This window comes from Sus scrofa, chromosome 4 (genome assembly GCF_054392235.1).
Source record: "Sus scrofa isolate SSC_HxYL_T2T_F1_AM1 chromosome 4, Sscrofa_HxYL_maternal_Yorkshire_Landrace_v2.0, whole genome shotgun sequence".
Classification (NCBI taxonomy): domain Eukaryota; kingdom Metazoa; phylum Chordata; class Mammalia; order Artiodactyla; family Suidae; genus Sus; species Sus scrofa.
This window is the reverse complement of record NC_139386.1, coordinates 74,357,758-74,384,616: the sequence shown is the minus strand read 5'-3', so window position 1 is coordinate 74,384,616 and position 26,859 is coordinate 74,357,758. Positions and strand designations below refer to the sequence as shown.

General features: G+C 36.0%; 1 pseudogene across 1 annotated transcript in view; it reads right to left on the bottom strand.

Moving 5' to 3' along the window:
* Positions 1–26,859, bottom strand: part of LOC146403863 (uncharacterized) — a 411,127-nt pseudogene that overhangs the window by 345,493 nt on the left and 38,775 nt on the right. The window lies entirely within an intron of this gene.

Genomic DNA, 26,859 nt, shown 5'->3' with positions numbered 1-26,859 from the left:
TTGTCTTCGGTCTCTTCACTCATTTTGAATTCCTTCCTCAAGATATTCCAGTTCTTCACATTACCTGCCAACTCCAAGTGTAAAGTTGCTCCACTCCAGGTAAAAACATCACTATCACATAGGCTGCCTGGCACAGGAGTCCTGAATGGAACAGAACACTGACATTCTGAAACCTAAATAATACCCTGAGTAATCTTGCCCAGGGAAACTCTCAACTTCTATTCAAATTTTTCAAAAGGACATTTTCAATAAACATTTCAAGGTGAATGTGTGAGTCATAGTGAGGTCACCTAGAGTCTTATGTTACCTGTGGCATATCTGGCCTTGCAGCCCTTCTCTTACCCCCACAGCTAGCATAAATTACACTGTTCAGTCTGCTCCTAGTCTGAGTCCAAACCAAACTTTCAGCTTCAAAATGAAGTTAGTTTTATTACTTCTCTGACCTGGACTCTGGGCCCCAGTTTCTGAAGTTTGCGTTTGTGGCTTGATACTAGAACTCTGTCTGACTTAAAACTGGGCTGTGGTAGTTAACTTTATGAATTAGCTTGCAGGCCATGAGGTGCCCAGATAGTGGGTTAAACATTATTTCCAGGTGTGTCTGTTTCTAGTTAGTGTTTCTTTCCATCAAAATGGATACTCTCCAAGCCATTCAACTTGGCCAAGATCTAGCTCTTTGTTTGCTCTTTCTGTTCTATAATAAATGTAAAATGTAATTTGGGAGCCAATAACCATTCAATCCTGAAGAATTAGATTAACCTACTTTAACCCAAAACACAAGCCCAAACTTTTTAAATACACTTATCTTCACGAAACCTATGAGATGTCAGTGTAATTTAGTTCTTGAGAATAAAGTACAAGGTTTGATAGTCTGCTGAGTGTAGTTCACAGATCAAAAACTAATCAAAAATTGACTTTTCACATTTATAAACTTACTTATTCCTAATTATTCCTCCGTGCTTTACTTCTTGTACTTTTAAGCAATATAAAAATAAAGAATAGGCCTGAATAAAGGAAATGGTTATTCATCAGTGGTAGAGAATGCTATTTAAAACAACTTCATTTCAGTATATGAACACATGTTTAACAAGTGGCTCTATGTATACACAAACATTTAACACTTTTGGCATGTTATTTTCTCTATCAGTAACATGGTACATATCACTTAGTTAACAATGAATTTTGCATTAAATGATACATTGGACTTTAGTAAACACAAACATTCTGACCTAATTTAAAAATATATATAACATAAATAATAGGACAAAATAAACTGCATTACATATTTTAGTGTAAATGATTTTCTATTATATATATATATGTATATATATATATAAAGTAGATTATGATATGCAAAGATAGTGACTAAATACCAATCTCTCTGACTACACTTTCTGCCCTCAAAGATTTGGGGCCCTTTCCTAAATTTTAGTAACAGAGATATATAGTTCTCTATCTCTTTGTACAATCTTTCTGAAGACAACTCATAATTTGCCATAAATCTTGAGGCCCAGTTTTCTTGAGTGCTCAGATGTAGGGATAAGTCAAAATAGGCAGTGAGAGAATGTGGCCGAAAGGAAAGAAAGGGAAGGGAAAGAATTACCATTTATCGAAAGCCTGCCATAAGTCAGGCACTATATTGATTCAGTTATTTTATCTAATCCACAGAAGTATCTTAGCACTTATTATATTCATTTTGTATATGAGAAAACTAGTGCCTAGAGAAATACACTCACTTCCCACAAATGACCCAGTTAGAGAGCAACAGAAGTCAGAGCATAAACCCAGCTCTCTCTGATTCTAAAGCCCACACTCCTTCCATAAAACTGGTATGTATATCTATATATAACTCCGATGCATATTCAGTATACTTATGTATACTCATATGAGCATCCAATAGACATAGATAAATAATCTGCAGTAGGAAATAGATGCCCAACACTACCGAAATAATGGATGAGACTGAGTATGGACACACACCTGTATGTTATGCCTACTTATTGGCTGTTACCATTATGCTGTGCTAGTCTTTGGAAACACAGAAGTGAAAGAGGCCATTAACCTCAAAAGCCTATAGTCTAGAAGGGTAGAGGCAAGCAAACACATATTTCAATACCAAATGATAAGTGCTAAGGTGGTGGTGCACACAGACCACCATGAGAATGCCCACCAGATGACTTGGAGATGAGGATCGGGACAAGGAGTGACAGAAAGTATTAGAAGACCTCCTGGAGATGATGCTCCAACTCACACAAGACAGGTAGAAATTACCCAAGTGAAAAAAAAGAATGGGAGGGCATTCAGGCTGCCGGCAAGACATGTGCAAAGACGGAGGAGAGAAGGAGCCTGACCACCTGGACAAATGCAGGTGGGTTGGTATGGCAGATGTGAGAGCTCAAAAAAGGGAGGGGTAGGAAGATTCCCACTTTGTTGGTTTGGGTGACTGGGTAGATTACTGTGCCATCTTTTTGGACATAAAATTGATTATGTCCCTCCTCCACTGAAAACTCATTAATGACTACTGTTGCTATTAGAATAAAGGCTAAATTGCTGAGCATGACTTATAAACATCTGCCTCCCACTCTGTGATGTTCCTGTCCTTACAGTGCGCCCTCTTTCTGCCCAGCCCAGGGTCTTACACCTCCTAATCCTTCTACCATCTCACCCTGCCCCTTCATATCTACCACCTCAGCCTAAGTGTTACTTACTTAGAAAGGCTTTCTCTGGCCTTCTGATCAAGGTAGATGACTACAATACATCTTATGATGTCAACTTCAGCCTCACAGTTCTTACCACAACTAAAATTATAGTCTCTTTGTTTACTGTAGTGTTCAATACCTGCCTCTGTCAAAAGATACTCTTGATCCTTAGTGATTAACCTAATGGCAACTATTTATAAAGACCCTGTAAATACATGGAATGGTGGATTCTGAAAAGAGTACAGGAGTTTCATGGTAGGAAGAGAGTTTAAGTGTGCACCAGTATATCTGTGGAACATCCACATGGAAATGTTCATATTTTTTCTCTTTAGAATTTTTGTTTTAGTATGCAGGTGGGAGTTCTGAGCAGAGCACACATCTAAGAGTAAATAGTAAATAGAGAGCATTAAAGCAATGGGAATTGATTAAGTAAACAGAGAAATAAATGGGAAAGAGGAAGACATCATTACTGAGTACAAGGCATTTAAAAAGCAGATAAATATGTAAAACCTAATTGGAGTAGCCAGAGAGATAGAAAGAAAACTGCAAAAAAAAAAAAAAATTGGCATCAGATAGTCAAGGTAAGAAAACTATCTAATAAGAAAATATAGCCATGAAAAATATCTATATCTTTTTTTTTCTTGGAAAGAAGTCAGGTAATAAGGTCTGAATACATAGTGTTGGATTTTTCGGTTATTTTTTGCTTAATTTTTTCCAGCTTTATTGAGATATAATTGTCATACTCTTGTACAACATGTACAATGTAATGATTTGACATTATAGATTGGATTTTTCATTTCTAAGGGTCACTAACCACCTAAAAAGAAGACACTTTCTTTTGTGGAGCAACAGGAGGAACACCCAGCTTGCATTAACTGGTGTATTTTTCAATCATTTAACTATTCTCAATGAATGGCAACTAAGCACCAGACCCTGTACTTGTTGGTGGAGACCAACGACAAACAAAAGAATGTTTCCTATCTTCATGGAGCTTAATGCAGTAAGACCAAGGCATAAATACAGATTTGTCACAATACAAGTGACTTAATTCTTACTTTCTTATACCCAGAAGCTTCAGAAATTCATGTTATCTGCCTGGCCCTATAGGCATGGGTTATTGACTCCAGAGAAGAGTGTAAAAAGTATTATAATTGACTATAATCAAACCTGTGCTCTCACAGTACATACAAGAACTATTCCAGCCATGAAGTCAAGGAAGGCTTCCCCCAAAACATAGTGAGTCAGGAAAATTAGAGATGACAGTGCTAAAGAGAGGGAAACATTTGCCATTGTTAAAAAACAAAATTCTCAGAATTGGGTGGGTTTAAACAGAAATATGAACAAGTGAAACAGCAAAAGGAAAAATGAGTGAATATTAATACCTACTTCCATCTCTGTGAATATTAATACCTACTTCCATTTCTGTGGTTTGTGGGTAAAAGAATGAGCAACTTCCACTTAATATTATAGTATTTTGCTTTTTACAACCACACCTATGGCATATGGAAGTTCCCAGACTAGGGGTTGAATCAGAGCCAGAGCTGCTGGCCTACGCCACAGCCACAGCAACACAGGATCCAAGCTGAGTCTGGGACCTATACCACAGCTCACAGCCACGCCAGATCCTTAACCCACTGAGCGAGGCCAGGGATTGAACCTGCATCCTCATGGATACTAGTCAGATTTGTTTCCACTGAGCCACGACAGGAAAGCAAAACTTAATCTAACACTTAATCTAATCCAAAATCTAACACTTGGTACTATATCATATTATTTTTTTACTTCGTCTTTATGAAAGAAGGCATTCTTTCTGCCTATCTTTTTGCTTTACTTCCACAAATGTTATTGATTATTTGAAGTAGCAAAACTTTTCTCTTGAGGTGGTAAAACAGAATATTTATTCAGGGAATTCCATCTGGTGCCAAGTTACTTGCCAATGGAAAGGTGACAAAATAGTTATTTGTGAGTTTTAATTCCATATCCTTTTTAAAAATTTTATTGGTGTATAGTTGACTTACAACGTGTTCATTTCAGGTGTACAGCAAAGTGAATCAGTTATACACACACATATATCCACTTTCCCAGACTCTTTTCCCATAATGGTTATTAGAGAATATTGACTAGATTTCCCTGTATGCAGTAGGTCCTTGTTAGTTCTCTTTAATTTAATATCTTATTTAGAATGTTTTAGTAGCCATTAGAATATATATATATATATATATATGTACATATATAACTTTTATCATGAAGTTCTCTTTTAACTTTAAAAATGGGATTGTCAAACTTTAGATTCTGTAACTGTTTGGACTTTGATATGAAAGATGATAATACTTAAATTAAGAGTAAGAACTAGTAGCTAAAATAATATAAAATAAATTAAATAAAACATTAAATTAAAGCAGAAGAGAAATCAGAGGGCATGATTTCTTTTTATCAGGTGCAAGGTATTCAAAAAGAAAAAGTAGGAGTTCCCATCGTGGCGCAGTGGTTAATGAAACCAACTAGGAACCATGAGGTTGTGGGTTCAATCCCTGGCCTTGCTCAGTGGGTTAAAGATCCAGCGTTTCCGTGAGCTGTGGTGTAGGTCGCAGACAAGGCTTGGATCCCGTGTTGCTGTGGCTCTGGGGTAGGCCGGCGGCTACAGCTCCGATTCGACCCCTAGCCTGGGAACCTCCATATGCCGCAGGTGTGGTACTAGAAAAGACAAAAAGACAGGAAAAAAAAAAAAAAAAGGAAAGAAAAAAAAGTATCATTGCTTTTTCTTTCAATGTGTTTGCTTTTTTGTCATATTTTTCCTTTATTATTGCTCTCTATTCCTCTGAGTGGCTTGCTCTAATCATTCTTAAAATCCTGCTTTTGTTTCTATTTCCCCCAATCTTCAAATTAACATTAACTGAAACTGCAAGAAAATTAAAATTTGGGGATATCTACAAAACATGTTGTTTTTACTTAACATATATCTATAATTATAGGGTTTTCTTATACTTTTTTTTCTCCCTGCTTTTGTTGTTGGAGATGAGAAAGGAATCCTTTTTTCTCTTAGTGTTATTATCTGGCAAGCCAATTCTAAGCCAGATCTCCACAGATATTTAAAAGGACATTGTCAGGGAGACAGAGTCAGCATATGTTTTCCTAAGGAAAGTTGGAAGGCCATAGCAGATTCTTTTTTTTTAGAGTAAAAGTAAGAAATAAAAATCTAGAGTAGCTTCCAATAAGTAGCTCAGCAACAGAGTCAAGACCAGCGAGCCTGCTTTATGAGACCATCATGATATCCTCCTCACTCAACGTTATCTAAAATAATTCCTAAGGAATCATATCTTAATTTTAGGAAGAATCAGATGCAGAAAAGTAGCTAATAAAAGTTGAAAAAGCTGCTTCATGAGCTCTCAGTTACACACTAAGAGCATAAGGCAGCTCTATAGAGTAGCCTATGTCTCAGAGGGTCCCACCAATAGGGAAAGGGCTGGTTTCTCCATCTGAATCCAAAGCAGAGCCCATAATGGAATATGGAGCCAAACTCTCCCAGATCTACCTGTACTGGGGAGGGCAGAAGGCTTCAGCAAGGTCTATCCATCAGGCGCAATGATGACAGCAGCCACAGAGAAAGCAACAAGAGGAGCTATGACCACAGTGAGCCAGAGGAGATAAAAGACCTAAGCAGTGACCGAAAAAGCCAGTTCAAGAGCTACTTCTGGATGCTCTCAAGCCAAGTGGGAAGAATGGGTGAAATGTGCTGTTTTCACAGCGTAAAAGGAAGTAGGTCCAGAGAAACTAATTTGTTTGAGCATGACTCTGACTTTGCTTATATGGTGGGGTAGAGTCTTAGTGACATAGGTTACCTGATTTACTCAGGGACTGTCACTGTTGTTTTATTATTCTTGGCAATGATTAATGATTATAGCAGCCAACATTTGTAGATTACCTACAGAACTAATTTGCTGAGGCAGGCCACTCATTTTACTTGTATTTCAGGCACTAAACTAAGTTCATGTGCATGATTTCATTTGTCCTTTACGACCCCATGAGGTAGGCATTAGTACTGTCTTAAGTTTATAAGTTATAAAGGAAAAAACAAGGTTTAGAGAGTTGAAGAAACTTGTCCAAGTTTACAGTTAATACATGACAAAGACAAAATTCAAACCTGATCCTTCTGGCCAAACTTGCAACTGTTTTATTGCCCAGATGGGTTCCAGAAGCTTGGAGCTGGTAGAACTGCCAGGTACTTGGAAGCCATTTTCATAGTAGAAAAAAGCCAAGACATAAAGTGGAAGACAGTAGCTCTAGAGAGAAAAAGAAGGTGGATTCATTCCTTAAAGTCCAAAAGCAGAAAAGGAAAATAGAACTTGAGATAGGGAGCTAGTCCTAAAAATTAACTAGAAGTTTCTTCCCAGACTCCATACTGTTCCCTCCTGGCGCCTACCTGGCTCCTGCCTGAATGATGTGAAACACAAATCCCAATATTCTCTTTTTCTTTTTTTTTTTCATGATTTTTATTTTTTTCCATTATAGTTGGTTTATAGTGTTCTGTCAATTTCTACTGTACAGCAAAGTGACCCAGTCACACATATGCATACATTCTTTTTCTCACATTACCCTCCATCTTATTCCATCAAAAGTGACTAGATATCAGCAAAAGGACAAACATGAAGATGTTTTAAAAAAGGACTCCAACACGCTTGATATGAAACTCAGCAAAGACATCAGTCTCTTAATGATCAGGTCTTCACTGAGAATTTAATATGCTATCCATCTGTCATGTCAAAGGCAAGGCTGATGTGTCGATCAGTGTGCTATGAGAACTTGAGCTTCCTACAATCATCACAGTCTCCCTCTAGAATTCAGTATCAGGATAATCTCACTAGGCCTCCTGCCCTAACTTCAGGCATCCTACAAACCTCAGCCCCTCACATTCAGGAATGCCAAGACAATTACTGTTTCCAGGTGTCCTTGGTCTCCCACTCTCTGTTCCTATAGTCCTTTATAAAGACCTCCATTACAGCCTCATCACGTCATGTTTTAATGGCTTTTAGCATGTCAATTTTTCTGCCTGGAAAGCAAGAATTAATACTATGGTGGATTTAGCAGAGTGGACATAATAGACCCTCAATAAAATGCGATTGACAGATTTAAAAAGTCTGTATGTTCTATTCTTACATACAGCACTCAAAACAGAATTTGCCCATAATTATATGTTTTCAATAGGACCTACACAAAACACATAAAGAAAAAACATTCGCCATGAAAACATAACTTGTTCCGTACTTGGTCATACTTGTTTACAATCCTTCGGTTTATTTATTTCCACTATTCCCTATTTTTTCAGCAAACGAGACTCAGTTTTTCAAGCCAAAAAAATCAATAAATCATCCTCTGCTTCTCTATTTCCCTTATTCCCTACACCCAATCCATCATCAAAACACACCACATATACCCAAAGCTCTCCATCCCTACTGACCCCATTCGAGTCCTATCCACCACCATCTCTGAGGTGGAGAACAAGACACAAGGAGGCTGAAACGAGGATCCTCGTGTGTTTCCCTGTCTCCACTCTAGTCTTTATAATCTAGTCTCCCTACAGCAGCTGGGGACATCCTTTTTTAAAGACTACTAAGATACTAACCTTCTTAAAGTGTTTCAGTGACTTTCCACCACCTTCAAAATAAAATCCAACCTGGCTTCCATGATCTTACTCTTGCTTCCCAAACCAACCTTATCCCCTACATTTTCCTCATCCCTTCACTATGCTCCAGGCACACTGACCTTTCTTCTCCTCAAAAGGTCAAGCTCGTTCCAGCCCTGGGCTTTGTTCTTGCTCTTCTCTCTGCCTAGGCAGCTCTTCCATTTCTAGCTCCTCTCTATCCTTCAGATTTCAGATGAAACGTCACCTCTACTGAGAGTTTTTCTTTGTCAAGTCTTTAGGTATTCTTTTCCTAGTTACCAGGTCACCTTGTTTATTTTTTCCACAGTACTTATTATAACCTGTAATTATCTTGTTTATTGGTTTTCTTATTACTATTTGTCTTTTCCCATCCCAATCTTCCACATACAGTGAAATGAAAGGAGTATGAGGGCAGGACTTTGTTTCTTTTTACATACTCACTGTCTCTCCAGAGAGAGTCTAGAAAATATTAGGTACCTAATATGGATTTCTTGAAAGAACGGATGAATATATATTTAATGTGTATTGTATGTCTTTACATTTATAGTACACTCTTTGCAGGCAAAGACCATGTCTTATTTGGATAGAATCTGAGATGACATTCTAGAAATTACCACATGACTATGGATGCAATAAATGTGACTATAGATTTTGAAAACTCTATCAGGACCATCATTTAAAGTGAATACATGATCTCAGTTTTCATGGAAGAAAATCAAATAAAAATAAGCAACAATGGAAACTTCTGATATACCTCCCCATAAGAATAGGAACCTATGAATAGACAGCTTTAAATAATATTAATAAGATTTGAGGATTTTTTTCCTGAGAATGCTTTGAAAACCTGAAAACTTTTAATGCTATTTGCAAAGAACAGGTCTCTGCTGCATTTATCTCCATGTGTCCTTTGAGTACCCATGGATTTTAGGTTCTCTTCTTAAGCAGCTCATGGTGCCTAGAGAATCACTGAGCTTAGTAATGCCATGAGAAGAAAGTCCAATGGAGGTAATGTATCTGAATTTAGTACCTAAATTAAAAGTTCGAGACTCAGCTTCCCCAGAAGTAATTTCTTCTCTCACTGAGGAATGCATATGCTATAAATAACATTATGTAGCTCAAAAGCTAATTGAGAATACCTCATTGGAAGTAATAGCTAATGAGAGGGTCACATTAGCGACTTAATGTTAGTGACCACATTAGAATATCACATTTATACAAACTGGTTTATTTCCTCTTATTTATACAAACTGGTTTATTTCCTTATAGGTGGCATTAGTGCATAAGTAAATTATTCTGGGATAGCTGCAATGGCTGATGTATGCTGCCCCTGGATCAAAGGACATCAACGAACATAACAAGGAAAGATCCACTCCTAACTCACAAAGCCTTAGAACTAGGGTGTAATTCCACCTGAACCAAAACAAATAAAGGAGCTATGAGTGCACTCAACAACGATTAAGAGCAAAGAGTAGAGCCCATGGTTTAAAATCTAATGTTTAGGGACACGTGGACAAATAAAAAAGTAAAAAAAAAAAAACAAATTCAAATGTGGTCTTCCCTCACAGTCTCTTCATTCTACTAATGTGTACCACACACGGTGGGGTTCGGGTTTAAAAATGAGAAAGTTTCCCTCCATCAACAAACCTAGCCTTGGATAGAGGCATACAAAACAGATTCACACATCACTGTCTGACAAGATGTTCACCGATAATTTTAGCAGTGCTGAAGAACTTATCGATACACTTTTCCTCTTAGAAAAGCATCTTAAACTCATGGGGGAAAAAAATCAAGTACAAAAAGCAAGTGGAGAATCTGAAACTTTGCAAGAAAGTGGGTGTCTGAAGTAGAACCTCTTATAAAAAGGTCAGACTGCATAGTGATGCTTATGAACAACTGCCTTATTATCAGCAAATTTCCCTCCAGACTTCTAAACATAACAACTGTTAAATAAAAATAAACTATTTGCAGTATGTTAGCAACAGACTGACCTTCTGAAGTTTACAAATTTCAGAATAGAAGGACAAATGTTACAGTTGTAGGCATATAGATACACTTAGCTCTCTCACCATAGACATGCCTTCTCCCTGATGACTATTGAACAGAAAGTGGAGCCATCAGAGATTGGTTTGGGAAAACTAGTCACAAAAGCAAGTTTTCATTATTTATTAAATGTTTACTACTATACGTACTAACAAAGGAACAGATTTCAGCATCCAGCTCTTCTGCATTTGGGGGGTTTTGACTCTCTGAAAAAAAAAAAAACATCCTTTTTCTATAAGAATTTAAGTATATCTTGACATGGCTGACTTATTCACTAATCCACTCATTTATTCAACAAATAATTATGAATGGTAGCTATGCAGAAGGGCAGAAACATCTACAAAGAATGATCTGGTATTTTACTCCTATGGTATTAATCCTTTCTGTTCAATCTTATGAATCTCCCCCAAAAGTAGGGTATCACTTCTTGCAATTTTTTTTTTTTTTTTGGCAAGGAAAAATGAGCTAGTCCAAACAATCTAGAAGGAAAGACCAATCACAACAAGATGAGATCTGAACACATTAGGAAAGTCAGGATGGACTGACAGGGGACCCCGGTGCATTTAATAAGCAAAAAGGTTGAAACACTAGACACCATACCTAAGGAAAAAAATTATTTACAGATCTCACTTCCTTGTGGGAATGGGACTTCTAAGTTATCATCAGAGATCTTTAGGACTCTGGAGAAAGCATTCTCAATAATGATGACAGCTAAGTGAGGACAAGTAAATTGGAGACTTAGACATATGTTTCTCTTGGACCACTGCTACATGCAAGAGACTTTGAAAGCCACTCCCACTTCCACATAAAAGCTACTATTGGCATCGATTACTACCTTGGCAGTATTTATATGAGCCCAAAAGTCATAATGTTCAGAAAATTATGAGAAACTAAAATGGATCGATCCCTCCCTCTCACATCTGAAAAATTACAAGTATACTGAATAAATAAAAACCAGCCTCTTAACCATATCACAAGGACATTTTTTTTTTGACCTTTATATGTTCATGCTTGGCTGTTATTGTCTAGGCAGGAAAGTCATGCTTCCTGGATATTTTGCAAAATCTATAAAAAACTGTATATATCACAAATATTCCATTTATTTACATGGCAGTGTAAATTAAAGCAGTGTTTAAGTTTGTAGTTGTATACTGACTTATGATGATATAACACAGATGAATTTAAGAGTGTTTATTATTAAAGTGATATTACCATGAGATACAGCTTTTAAAAATTAAATAAACATCTTAGTTTGTATCAAAATGCGCTTATGACTCTAAATAAAATATTAAAATTAAACCAATACCTGATGAAGAAGAAGAGTCCATAAATGTAACACCTGTAACAAAGTTCTGGGGACAGTTTTTTTAAAACAAACAAAAAAATTATCTTACAGATTCCAAGGGGGTTCCTATCACTTAAGCATGGGCTCAGAAACGGTCACAAAATACTCTATGCTCTGAAACATCAATTACCAACTAGGGAAAGAATTAGACCTCGATCATGAAGGCCATAATACTAACAGGATAGCAAATCCCATGATGTTGGACAGGGATATTCGGGGGTTTTTTTAACACAGGAAAATCCAGACTTACATGAGGTGGATGATTAATAAAAATCATGTACCTAAGAGAGTATAAAACTAATAGCATGACTATTTAGGTCAACTTTTTTTTTTTTTGTCTTTTTGTCTATTTAGGGCCGAGCCCATGGCATATGGAGGTTCCCAGGCTAGGGGTCTGATTGAAGCTACAGCTGCCAGCCTACACCAGAGCCACAGCAATGCTATATCTGAGCCGAGTCTGTTACCTACACCACAGCTCACAGCAACGCCAGATCCTTAACCCACTGAGCAAGGCCAGGGATCAAACCTGCAACTTCATGGGTCCTAGTCAGATTTGTTTCCGCTGTGCCACGATGGGAACTCCAGGTCAACTATTTTTTTATCTACTTATGAATTAGGGAGATACAGCTCAGTGGTAGATCATTTGACTGCAGAAATAAAATCAGTAACATGAACACAATTATTTCATGTTGACACAGTCCAGTCCCTTTATTGTCAACCAAATTTAAAACTGGCGCATGGTATTTATATTACTATACAAAATATTATTTTCTCCACCAGCCATGGGCTAAATGTTTGTTTCCCCCACCCCGAAACTCATATGTAGGAGACTAATCACTAAAGTAACAGTATTTGAGGTGGGCCTTTGGAAGGTAATTAGGTCTTGAGAATGAAGCCCTCATGAATGGGATTAACATTCTTATAAGAAGAGATATAAGAGAGAGATTTTATCCCTCCACCTGAGGATACTTCAAGATGAGAAAATGGCCATCTGAAAAGCAGGGAGAGTGTCCTCACCAGACACCAGATCCAGCATCCCAATCTTGGACTTCCCAACCTCCAGAACTGCTTGAGATAATGTTTGTTATTGAAGCCTCCCAGTCCTCCATGTTTTTGTTATAGCAGCCCAAGCTAAGACCCTGACATATTAATATATTTTATTAAAATGAGCTAATGTTGAGAAAATAATTAAGCATCTTTTTCAATGAGTTGCCATAGACTATACATAGAATGCAACCAATAGGAGTATGGTATAATTAGATTACTTATGGAGAGATAGAGATCAATAGCAAACATGGCTAAATATCTAGAATTGAAAGTCACATTTTTTCCTTGTGAACATTGTGGGTTCAATTTCTCATTACTATGCATGAAAAAGAAGATGCTACAGGAACACATAAACATAACCTACTTTAATGTGTAGACTTTTGGCACTATGTGGCTTAGCACCCATCTACCTTCCAATTTCAGAAAATATGACTAGATACTACCGTTATTCATACTTGATTTCAGGAAATGTTTGCTAGCTCCCTTCCACTGGTCAGGTACCAAATCATTCAAGAGACTAAGGAACATAGCACCATAATAAACAAGTTTCTCTCTTTATAAAGCTTACATAGAAAGGGGAGAAGAGACATTATGCACATAAAGGTTTTTAAAAAGATAATTACAGACTGGGATAAACTCCATGAAAGAGAAAGGAAGAAAGAATATCATAAATAAATGACTTTAAAGAGTATGGTCAAGGAAGGTTTCTTTCAGAAAATAAAAAATGAGAAGGATAGGAGTTCCCTGGTAGCCTGGCAGTTAAGGATTTAGCATTGTCACTGCTGTGCCTCGGGCTCAATCCCATGCCTAGGAACTTTTTTTTTTTGTCTTTTTTTGTTGCTATTTCTTTGGGCCGCTCCCATGGCATATGGAGGTTCCCAGGCTAGGGGTCGAATTGGAGCTGTAGTCCCTGGCCTACTCCAGAGCCACAGCAACGCAGGATCCAAGCCATGTCTGCAACCTACACCACAGCTCATAGCAACGCCGGATTGTTAACCCACTGAGCAAGGGCAGGGACCGAACCCACAACCTCATGGTTCCTAGTCGGATTTGTTAACCACTGCGCCATGACGGGAACTCCTGCCTAGGAACTTCTGCATGCTGCAGAAGCTAAAAAAAAAGAAAAAAAAAAAAAAGAATGAGGAGGATGCTGCTAGAGATTTATCAGAAGACTCTTCCAAGTAGGAAAAAAAGTGCAAAGGCCTTAAGACAAATAATAACTGGATTTTGAGTGGGAAGAAGGAATTGAAAAAAGGTCAGAATGGCTGAAGAAAAACTCTGCTCCTGATTTGCACTTTCAACAAAGCTACTTGCCCTCCCCATGATAAACAACTAAAAACTTGGACAAAATATATGAAAATAACTGCTTTCAGGCTTTGAAAAACAGGCAATGCTAGATTATGACCCCTAAAGGAAAGGAAGCAAATTATCTTTGCTTCAGCTTTCTGCTTGAAATTGACAGAATATTTCTGGAGGAAGGAAGATCAAAAGTAAGCATAGGGAGAAGGAAGTAACTGGGCTTGGCATGAAACTTTACCAGAGAAGAGGAAGCTATATGTTAAAATAAGTAAAAAAAAAAAAACTCCAAAAATATGAATAGGAGTTTTCTTGTGTCCTTGTTTGAATATAAAAGTGCATTATGTGCAGTATAAAACCCCATAATGCCAAAGAATAACATTCGAGTTTGCTAAACAATTTTCAGAGCTCATACAGAGCACAGAGATTTCTGAATTACCACAAACCAGAGGGAAGAGCTTGTTGAAGACCTGAGGCATTCGGTATAACTGTTCAGTAAAAAGAATTATACATTTGAAATAGGACTAATAAAGAGTCATGCCTTAAAATAGTCCTAAAATAAAGACCTCTCTAGATCCATATATGAATTAAGTGGCACTGTAAGTAAATTATTTACCTGCCAAAACAATTGCTAAAGAAAAATAACAAAATCCAGACACTCAAGACATATGAAGAAGCTGCAAATTTTAACCCATAGCTAAAAGTAAAATCAGTCAACAGAAGCAGGCTCATAAATGACAGAGATGATGGACTTAGTAGTCAAGAACTTTAAAATAGCTATTTTAAATATGTTTAAGATTTTAGAGAAATATATAATGAGGAAAGGAAAGGGATAAAAACTATTTTTGAACTTTAAGACCAGAAATATATAATATTTGAAATAAAAATTTAGTAGATGGGTTGATTAGACACTGAAGAAAAAGAGATCAGTTAATTGGAAAACATAACATTAGAAGTTATCAAATCTGAGGTACAGAGCAATAAAATGCTAAGAATGATTCTGAGAAAAAAAAAATTATGGTCTTAATGATCTATGATAATATCAAATGGCCTAAAATACATGTAACTGAAGACACATAAAAAGAGCATCAGAAAAATATCTCAAGAAATTTGCTAAAATTTTTCCAAATCTGATGAAAATTAAAAACACAGATACACCAAGCTTATCAAACACCAATAAGAATAGCCCAAAGAAATTCACAAGAAGCATAATAATTAAATGATTGAAATTCAGTATAAAAGATAAAATTTTAAAAGCAGACAAAGAGTAGAACAAAGATTGGAGTAGTTGCCAATATTTAATAAGAAACACTGCAAGCAAGAAGACTATGGAATGAAAACTTTAATGTGCTGAAAGAAATATATAAAGCTAGAATTCTATATCCAGCCAAAATATCTTGCAAAAGTGATAATAAAATAAAGACATCTTCAGACAAACAAAGCTGAGAGAATTTGAAACTAACAGCCCTGCACAACAATAAATGATTAAAATTACATTTATGTTGAAGAAAAATATTACCAGTAGAAATTAGGATCTACATGAATGAATAGAGAATGAAAGAAAGGGATGAATAGAGTGCAAGAAAGGGTATAATATGTCAGTATATGTCAGTATATACAATGTCAATTTTTTTCATTTTTAAAATTTCTTTAAAAGACGGCTGACTATTTAAAACAACAATGTGTTCTCAGGTATATTATATGTGTAGAAGTAAATTACATGTACAAAAAAAAACATAAAGTTAATAGGGGGAAAATGAAAGTATACCATTATAAGATTCCTATATTATACATGAAGGAGTATGAGATTAAATGAATGCAGACCATAATAAGTTAGACACATATTATATACTGTAGAAAACTAAAAGAATAAAGGATATTGCTAATAAACCAATGCTAGAGATAAAATGAAAATTAAAAATTACTTAATTGAAAAAATATAAAAAAGAAGAAATAACGAACAGAGGAAATAAATACAAAATAAATGTAAAATAGCACACTTAAACCTAATCATGCTAATAATTATATTATTAAATAGTCTAAATACACAATTAAAAGTTAAATTGACAAAATCTGTATTAAAAAGCAAGACTCAACTACATGAGATTGCAAGAAGGGAATACTACTCAGCCATAAAAAAGAATGACATAATGCCATTTGCAGCAACATGGATGGAACTAGAGAATCTCATCCTGAGTGAAATGAGCCAGAAAGACAAAGACAAATACCATATGATGTCACTTATAACTGGAATCTAATATCCAGCACAAATGAACATCTCCTCAGAAAAGAAAATCATGGACTTGAAAAATAGACTTGTGGCTGCCTGATGGGAGGGGGAGGGAGTGGGAGGGATCCGGAGCTTGGGCTTATCAGACACAATTTAGAATAGATTTACAAGTAGATCCTACTGAGTAGCATTGAGAACTATGTCTATATACTCATATTGCAACAGAACAAAGGGTGGGGGAAAAATGTATACATGTAAGGATAACTTGATCCCCTTGCTGTATAGTGGGAAAAAAAATAAATTAAAAATAAATAAATAAATAAATTCTGAAAAAAAAAATAAATATAGGAGAGAGATATGCTAAAAGTAAAAGGTTGATAAAATTACGCTGTGCATAAGAAACATAAGAAACCTGGATTAGTTATACTGATATAAAGCAGACAATCAGCCTTCAAAACAAGTGATATTACTACAGATAAAAGACATTTCATATAGTGATAAAAGGATAAATTCATCAAGAACATATAACAGGAGTTCCCGTCGTGGCGCAGTGGTTAACGAATCTGACTAGGAACCATGAGGTTGCGGGTTCGGTCCCTGCCCTTGCTCAGTGGGTTAACAATCCGGCGTTGCCGTGAGCTGTGGTGTAGGTTGCAGACGCGGCTCGGATCCCGCGTTGCTGTGGCTCTGGCTAGGCTGGTGGCTACAGCTCCGATTTGACCCCTAGCCTGGGAACCTCCATATGCTGCGGGAGCGGCCCAAGAAATAGCAAAAAGACAAAAAAAAAAAAAAAAGAACATATAACAATTCTATATGAGTAAGTGGCTAAGACCAAAGCTTCAAATACATGAAGCTATAATTGACAGAAATATATTAAGCTAAACACATGAAACTAAAATTACAGAATTGAAAGGAGAAAGACATATCCATAGTTACAGATAAAGATTTAGAATTTCCTCTCAATTATTACTAGAACAAACATAAATTCAGTAAGTATAAAAAAACAACATGAATAACCAAATTTCCCTAGTTGGTATTTATAGCACAACATAATTATGAAAGCAAAATATGGCAATATTTGTGAGTGGAGTTAAAGGAGTGCTTAGAGGGAAATTTATAGGTTTAAATGTTTATATTTTTTAAAAAGAAATATTTAAAGTTCCACCTAAGACAATTAGAAAGCAAGAGTAAATTAAACATAAAAAAATAAAAATAGAATTACCATTTGATCCAGCAATCCCACTCCTGGGCATCTATCCAGAGAAAACCATTACTTGAAAAGATACATATACTCCAATGTTCATTGCAGCACTATATACAATAGAGAAAAAATAGAAGCAACCTAAATGTCCACTGACAGAGGAGTGGATAAGAAGATGTGGTACATATACACAATGGAATATTACTCGGCCATAAAAATGAATGAAATAATGGCATCTGCAGCAACATGGATGAACTTAGAAATTATCAAGCTAAGGGAAGTTAGTCAGACAGTGAGACACTAACATCATATGCTATACTTGTAAGTGGAATCTAAAAAAAGGATACAATGAACTTCTTAGTAGAACAGATACTGACTCACAGACTTTGAAAAACTTATGGTTTCCAAAGGAGACAGGTTGAGGGGGAGGGGGAATGGGCTTGGGGTTTGGGATGGAGATGCTATAAAACTGGGTTGTGATGATCTGGTACAACTATAAATGTAATAAAATTCATTTAAAAAAAGAGTAAATTAAACCTGATATAGGAAGAAGAAAGAAGACAATATAAAAAAGGAGTTGGAATCTATGAAGTAGAAAACATAAATATAATAGAATCTATAAAACTGGTTCTTCGAGGAAAAATAAAAAAATAAAATGTATAAGCCTCTAAATAAACTGATTTTTTAAAAAAATAGAGATAAAAAAACAACAAGTTACCAAAATCAGTAGTGAAAATGGAGACATTGCTACAGAGCCTACAAACATTAGGAGAAGAGTAAGGGAACATTATAAGTAATTTCATGCTAATAAATCAAAAGTTTAGATAAAACAGTGAAGTTCCTAGAAAGGTACTAATTACAAAAAATGGACAATGAAAAAAGAAATTTGCGTAAGTGGAAGGTAGTGAATAAAGGAAAGAATAGTACAAGATATAGTCAGAGGAGAGGATAAGGATGAGATTACGTAGACTTCTGAAGACAAGGTCAGGAGTTTAGATTTAATACTCAGTGTAAAAATCCATTGAGAGATTTTAAAGAGCAGTGGTATGATCTCATTTCAGTTATTAAATAATACCTGCTGCTGCTGCTGTGAGAAGAATGAATTCTAACAATATAAGACTGAGAAAGATGACTGAAGAAGAAGGAAGTTAGGAAATGATTTCAGTATTACTTTCCCATTGATTTCTAGAGACTTTCGTTCTCTAGGAAGTATTTTTCCCATATATGTAATAAAATTGCAATCAAGAGTAAAGCAATTAAAATGCACATTTCTCTATTAGGAAAAAAGGAAATACAACAAAATATTATTGGTGACTATCTCTAGATTACAGTTTTCATGCTGATTTTGCTCCCTCTCACATTATCTTAAGACTTTTGAAATAGCAGAGTTATTTTAAAAGACTGGAACATCATTTGGGTTTTAAATCTTAAAATACTGGAGTTAACAATTTCTAAAATACATAGTAAACTACTAAAATATTAACAACAGTGCTTTGTTGCATTTAAAGTGAGTTGCAAAATCATACTATGATAGTCCTAGGAGAATCATCACTTGATTTGCTCTGCCTACAATATGGTTCCCACTGAAGATGTGATTAACCTTAATGCTTTAATGTTTGGCTTTTTAATCAGCATTAAGCCATCACAAATTGTGTACATTTTTATAATTTTACCCTTCCTTGAACTTCTTGGCCTCTGTCCATTAAGTCAGTTTACCAAAGAAATATCTGTTATTTATTTTAGAATTTTGCAGTGAGTTAAGAGGTATCTAGGAGTAAAGACTAAAATAGCCAACCTTCCCAATTTTGTAGCCCTAAATAACCAAGCAATGTCTGCCCCTCTCCTGACACAAATGTGAAACTCACTTTAAAAGTCTATCTGAAGTCAGGCTAATAGCCATGAATCTAACTTCCATACCAGTCCCAGGAGCAAAAAGGGCCTTCTAGAAAATCTTGACAACCTGGGGATTAAATAAGAGCTGGCATTTGAGTTCATTTTAATCTAATGTTCTTTCTCCTTTTCCTTCAGCTCAAAAGGGCCTAAAACCAACAATTGAACTGGCCATTAGGAATAAGTTCCATTTCAACTTAAATCCTTGCAAATATACACAAAATGGAGCTGATATAAAAACCTTTACCTTTATTTTATGCATGGTAAATATATATATATAAATTTAAAAAAAATCTACAGTTAAAAATGAATTTTAGAATAAGGGAGACCAAGTTTTCAATTTTGGACCTACCACTTACCTACATGTAACTTCAACCAAGTTGTAATAGCCCTTAGATACACATGGGTGTCAGAATCAGCACCAAACATGACACACAATTCATTTAACAACTTTTATTATTCAGAACCATCCTAAGAGATATAGATGCTTACATGTTTGTTTAGCCAAAAATAAAAAACACATAATGCTTTGAAAATAAAAATGCATACACTTTAGATTGATACAGATGTATACCAGAGTTTTTAAATGTAATCAGCATACATTGATTTTTGGATTGATTCTTCCTACCATTAACCATCATGCTTTCCCCCTTGACATCTTGTAAGATACTGTGACTGAGTGATTGCATTGTAAAGCTATTCTGTAATTAATATTAACTAAATTGTAGTATGATGTTACACATTGGATTACACACTCTGGAAGGCAGGCAGACCTGGACTCATTCTGGTTAGCTTCTTATTGCCTGCGCAATTTGGGGAAAGTTTTAAATTTCTAATTTTTTTCACTATCCGAAGTGTTTTTAATGTAGGAAAACAACTGTATAGTATATTTAGAGTTTCTAAAGCAAAGAATGCAGTTAACAGGTAGTAGATACCTTTCCCCTATTACTGTCTCCCCTTCCTCCAGTATAATGGAATAATCATGATACAGATCCATAAAAAGATTTTTTTCTCTAAGTTCAAACTCAATAAATCCAATCAGGCACAAAGATGCCTGAGAAACCATATAAGTGTTAGTTGAAAGGCTGAAAGTAACCATGAGAATGGGAAGAGAAGAAGTCCTGAGGAAATACATAGAAAATATTCTCAGAAACCAAAACATTTCTTTCTGCACTAGAAGGCCTGAGCTTGCATCAACCTAAATCATGTTTAAAAGATAACCTGTTTGTAGGGCAGAGTTATCAATCCAAGCAAACGAGGATGTTCAAGATGCAATAAAAACTAGGGAAACAATAGAGTAGAACAGAGCAGCAAAATCTGGAGGTGGGGGTGGGAATGCTAGAGTGGCTATTGGAAAGAACTCTGCAAGAGAGAATTTTAAAACTTTACATTAAAATGAGGCCATACACTCGCCATGTTTCTTTAGATTATATCAGCCTTGGAAGACTAACTATCCCATGTTCTTTTCATCTAGGAAAACTCTAAGAAGTTGCTGTGAGATCTCAGAATGATTGAGTTGAAGTACATATGTGTTTAGAGTTTTAGTGTGTTATGTCTAAATAAATATACTTCATCCATGAATGTTTGTCCTAAACACTCTCCCCAGTGTTTGCAAAAGAGCTTATTTGTGCATATCCTTTTGATTTTGACATCGTCCACATCTCTTTCTGTGCTGACTACATAAATACTTATCTCATTCATTGCTCTCCATTCCTGATCCCAGCAGGTGTTCTCTGCTTCAGTAACATTTTCTGCCTTCTTGCTCCAATCACCAAAGTCTTGTAGCACAATACGTATTTCATCAGTCCAAAATCAATCCCAAAAGAAGATAAAAGTTATATAGACTTGATAAATCTGTAGCTCTAGAGTGCTTTTTTGTATCTCCATGTGATATGCCCTTCAATAAAATAAGCCCAAAATTTCCGTTCTCATAACAAGCATTTATAGCATCAGGCTTTTCTTCAAGTCAACCTGTATCACTGGTTTGCCATTTACTATGGATGAGTAAATCCCTTAAGAAATCTCTAATCTGGATCTTTAGTGCATTATGGATAGGAAAACAAAATGTAATAAGAATGCCACAAAGATGAGACACTACTCTTAAACAAAATACAAACAATACTGTGACATTTTCCCAACTAAAAATAGTCTTTAAGGTTTTCATTTTCGGACAAATAAACTTAAGAGGTGATATTTCCACTCAATTGCAGCACTTCCAAATACAACTCTGCATATCTTTATCTTCAATTTTGATTCCTTTTAATTGTTCCTTAATTAATCATTTCCCACTGATAGCCCATCAAAGAGACTGAACATGAGAAAACTTAATAGATCTACCCACTCAAGTGTTATAGCAGCTTTTGACAGTCTCAACCGGAATAACAATGCCAATTTTGTTTCTCACAGAAGAAATTAAACTTGTTTTTCTCTGAAACATTGATGAAAGTAAGTCATAAAGATGACAATCTTACTTTAGATTACTTACTACCATGTGTTATAACTCATGTAAAAACGATGAAGCAAGTTATATAACTGAAAAATTATACTTAATAACAAGGCATTGTAGATGACAATAAATTAGTTGCAACAATTTAAATGCTTTTAACAAAGAAATATAGCATTAGCTGTTAAATAATGAAACAACTTAATTTAATAATATGATAGTAAAAATGAATGACCTAAATAATATTACCCTAATTGTCCCCTAAATCCTTACTACTCAAAGTATGATCCATGCATCTCTCTCACCAGGGAGTTTATTAGACTCTCAGGCCCCATTATAGATCTACAGAATCAGAATCTTCAATTTAACAAGATTCCCAAGGTATGTATATCAAAATTTGAAAATTCATCTAACTTAGTGAATTTGGGGTACCAACACTAAATATCAGAATACAAATACCACCAGGTTTCAGAAAGTATTCAGATACATAAGCTGGCTGGTGTTTTTAACTTCCCAACATCAAAAAGCAAACACGTTTTGATTAATGCTGAATAAAGTTCTGTTTATTTATTTAAGTCACTAAGCATCTGTGGATTCTACAGGTTGTAAAACTTTTCACCTATTCAGATTCCTGTTTTACATTGTGAATTTCTTCTGTTTTGTTAAGAAAATAATAATAGTAATAAACTGTATTAGAAAGAGTTTATCATTTATCACATATATTATTAATAATTCTTCCACTTAAAAATCTAAAACTGATATGTATCTTCATAATACAAGGAAATATTTATATTGGATTTTAGAAAATCAAAACCTTGTTAAGCTTTATTGCTTATAACATGAGATATACATGTTTAAAACCATAAAATATGATTGTGTCCTGGAATGTTAATGGGAGCCAGCATAGTAATTTAAGAACCCTAAGGATTTTCTCCTTTATCCTAAAATGAGCTGATGGCTTAAATCAAATCAAGACACTGAAAGAGGGCAAGAGCAGCGAGCCAGACCTTGCTCTGTCATGGAGTTTCCCCAAACAAGTTCTTTTGAGGAGGAATAAAACCAAGAAACTGGAAACATGTTTCTCACCCAAAAATCTTTGCCTCTCTTGAGACTATGGAGGTAGACAAGCAAAGACTGGCTCACTTAGGGCCAATCATGGCAGGTTCACTGGAGATTGTCACTTGGCTACTTATTATGGAATCTCTTATGTTGATATATGATGTTACCATTCCTACACAAATCTCTAGACAATATGCAAGGGCGTCAAGTTAGAATCATGCTAGCTGTAAAACATTTTAAATGTTTTTTTGTTTTGTTTGTTTGTTTATTTTGTCTTTTTAGGGCCACACCCATGGCATATGGAGGTTCTCAGGCTAGGGGTTGAATTAGAGTTGTGGCCGCTGGCTGTAGCCACTGGCCTATGCCACAGCCAAAGAAACATGGGATCTGAGCCACATCTGAGACCTACACCATAGCTCACGGCAATGTCAGATCCCTAAACCACTGAGCGAGGCCAGGGATCGAATTTGTGTCCTCATGGATACTAGTTAGGTTTGTAGCTGAACTCCAATAACATGGGATTTAAAGCAGTGGAAATGTAAGAAGAAGGGAGAGAATGGGCATTGGAGAACATGAAGGCTCCCTACCTTCACACCTAGTGGTAAAAGGTGATGCAAGAAAAATAACCAAAACTTAAGACAGCTTATAAAGAAGCAATGTCCTCGGGAAAAACCAGGTTCAATCAAAGCAGAAGGTAAAGGGAAGAGTTTACTCAAAAACTGACTGTGCATTTCAGTGGAAGACTTTCAAGAATTGGGGTTGAATGCTAGGCGTAGTCAGAAAAAAGAATCCACAGAAATATAGGGAAATTTGTGGGACCAGAGATGACCTCAAAGTCTGGATTTTCCTCAAGTGATCTACTTAAATAGAACTGAAGTCCATAAGGTGACTAGTTCTGATCCTCTCAAGGTGGTGGGCGGTGGTGAGACAGCACAGGGGAATGGGGAGGTGACCAAACATATATCCAACCCCCTCTTCCCTCCAGAGTAGTGTCATCTTACACAATGAAGCCAAGATCCAGCTTCTTCTTGCTTTCAGAGCACAAAGAGCCAGGAGTGCCCTGGGAAATGCCAGTCTTCCAAACCCACATCTCAAAGAATCTGCACTTACAGATCAAAGGGATTCCAGAGATCACAAAGCCCTACAATGTCCATAGAAAGATGACGATGCCAAGAGGGGATAAGGAAATTTAGTAGGGTCACAAAGCTGGTTACAGGCAGCTGACACTGGGACTCAGACGGCTCTATCCCCAGTCAAAGGGTCTGTCTTACACAAATCTATCAATTGGGGAAGATTGTAATTTTAACAACGCAAGTGAAGAGATATTTTGAATAATAATTTTAAATGTTCATGTGGTGTAAAGAATTAGGAGTTTATCTCTCAACTGGTGGTATCATAGAATGTTAATAAGCATTTATGAAATGCTGAATAATTATTTATTATGTATAAATATATTAATATCAATGTGATGATTGTCGTACAACCGTAAATGTAATAAAATTCGAGTAATTAAATAAATAAATTAAAAAGTTAGATGACATCTGTGTTAGAAAACTTGAGGTGCTCATCAAATCTAATACATTTTTAAATAGAATATGCAAAATAAAAATAGGAATACAAAAAATAAGTATTTATGATATGCTTGTCTCTTCCAGGTACTGTGATAAATTTCTAGACACATTTTTTCTTATTATCACAACAACGCATTAAGACAGGCACATTTTTAGCTAATTTTCTCTCACAGATAAGGAAACTGAATCACGACCCAGACTCCATCCTTTCCTACCTAAACCTGATCAGTTCTCCCTGGCTTTGTAGAAGTCTTGGATTTAAACCTCACCAACATGGATTTTTTGTTCAATCATTAGTTTATGTGTTTGTTTTTCACCTCTCAGCCCTTTGCTGCGCTAGCTGACTCAGTACAACTTATGGTACCTTTTCCCAAGTTTCATCTCACTTGGTATTTTCTTTACTCCCACTCTGCCTGCTTGACTGGGGATGTCTGCTGGACTCCTGAATAGCCAGAGATATGATTCAGGCCTTTTTTGAGAGCTAAATACAGGTCCACAGTCCCATTTTCACTTTTTTTTTTTTTTTTTTTTTTGGTCTTTTTTTTTTAGGGCTGCACCAGTGGCATATGGAAGTTCCCAGGCTAAGGGTCAAATTGGAGCTACAGCTGCCAGCCTACACCACAGCCACAGCAACGCTAGATCTGAGCTGTGTCTACAACCTACACCACAGCTCATGGCAACAATCCTTAATCCACTGAGTGAGGCCAGGGATCAACCACATCCTCATGGATATTAGTCAGGTTTGTTACCGCTGAGCCACAGTGGGAGCTCCCCATAGTCGAATTTTCAAATTCAACTGTTCACAGCCCATACAAACCTGCTACTCGTTCAAAAGCAGCTCATTTTCTTTTTCCTATAATGAATTACACATTTTGTTCCTTTTAACTCTGGCACCACCGCTCTCCCAAAGCTATGAAGTGAAATCTTGGAATTACCTGTTGTTCCTTCCTTTCCATTGTTTTCTTTCCTCTTCCCCCACCCCTTTAAAGTGGTTTCAAAGGTTTTGTTGTTATTTGCTTTTGAAGGCCGTACCTGTGGCATATGGAGGTTCTCAAGCTAGGGGTAGAATGGGAGCTGCAGCTGCTGGCCTACACCACAGCCACAGCCACACAGGATCCGAGCTGCATCTGTGACCCACACCATAGCTCATGGCAACACCGGATCCTTAACCCATTGAGCCAGGCCAGGGATCAAACCCACAACCTCATGGTTCCTAGTCGGATTCGTTTCCACTGCACCATGACGGGAACTCCTTAATTGTCACATACTCTTGATTCCCTAAACTGATTTGATCTTTATCCACTTTGAAGCCCCTCAAGAAGCACAATCTCTGTACCATAGTTATGGTGTTTCTTTTGTGCTTTGCATTATAGTTTTTGTTCACGAGCTGGCTTCAAATATTTGAAAGCCTGTCATGGGGAAGAAAGATTAAACTTGTTCCACAAATGTCTAGAATAAAACCAAGGCTAATGACTAAAAGATACAAAAGACAGCTTTTAGCTCTATATGGAAAGGAATTTTCTGACATTCAGAGTTGTCCTAATATTGGGCTGCCTCTGAAGGTAGTACATTCCCTGACATTGCAAAATGTTCAAGCATGGATTTTAAAACAACTTTTAGGAACTGTGATAGAATGTATAGATGAATTGGGCCAGATGGTCAATAATAGTACCTTACAAGGCAGTGATTTCTTTTTTAATTTTAATTTTATGTTTCCAAAGTTACTTTAGAAACCCAACTTAAATATAATCTTGTCATATACTGGTATGTTGAAGCTGCCAAGAAAATCAAGCCTGATTTTTCTAAAATCCACTACTTCTCAACTCCCCAGCTTCAGAATAAAAAGAATTCATCCGGAATACAAAGTTATAAAGTTGGGAGTGAACCAGGAGGGGAGAGATAGGTCTTAACTTTTTGAATAGAAGTACTCTGTTATATAAATTAACCAATCCCTTGAAGATAAATTATATAAATATATAAATAGCACCATAGTTCTTCAATATCCATTTCAAAAATCACGTACTAAATGCTTTATAAAATCTTTGAAAGTTTCTTCTACTATATCATGGCTTTTCATAACATGAAAACAGAGTGCTTAGGGCTGCAATTCAAAATAGTTTTACCTCACTTTTTCTTTATACATCGCATACTTAGGACCTGAGGTAAATAGAGTGCATATGCATATTTACACAGAAAGGGGTTTTCTAGTATCTTTTTTCCCTTAGAATATCTTTTTAATATAAGTTGATCTGGCAATACTGACAGATGATCATGATAGTCTTAGAACTTAGTGAATGACTCATCAGAAATGTGAATTTCCTTTTAAGATAGAAATTTAAAAATCATTTAAACCATTGCAGGAAATTTTTTAGAAAGTAACTG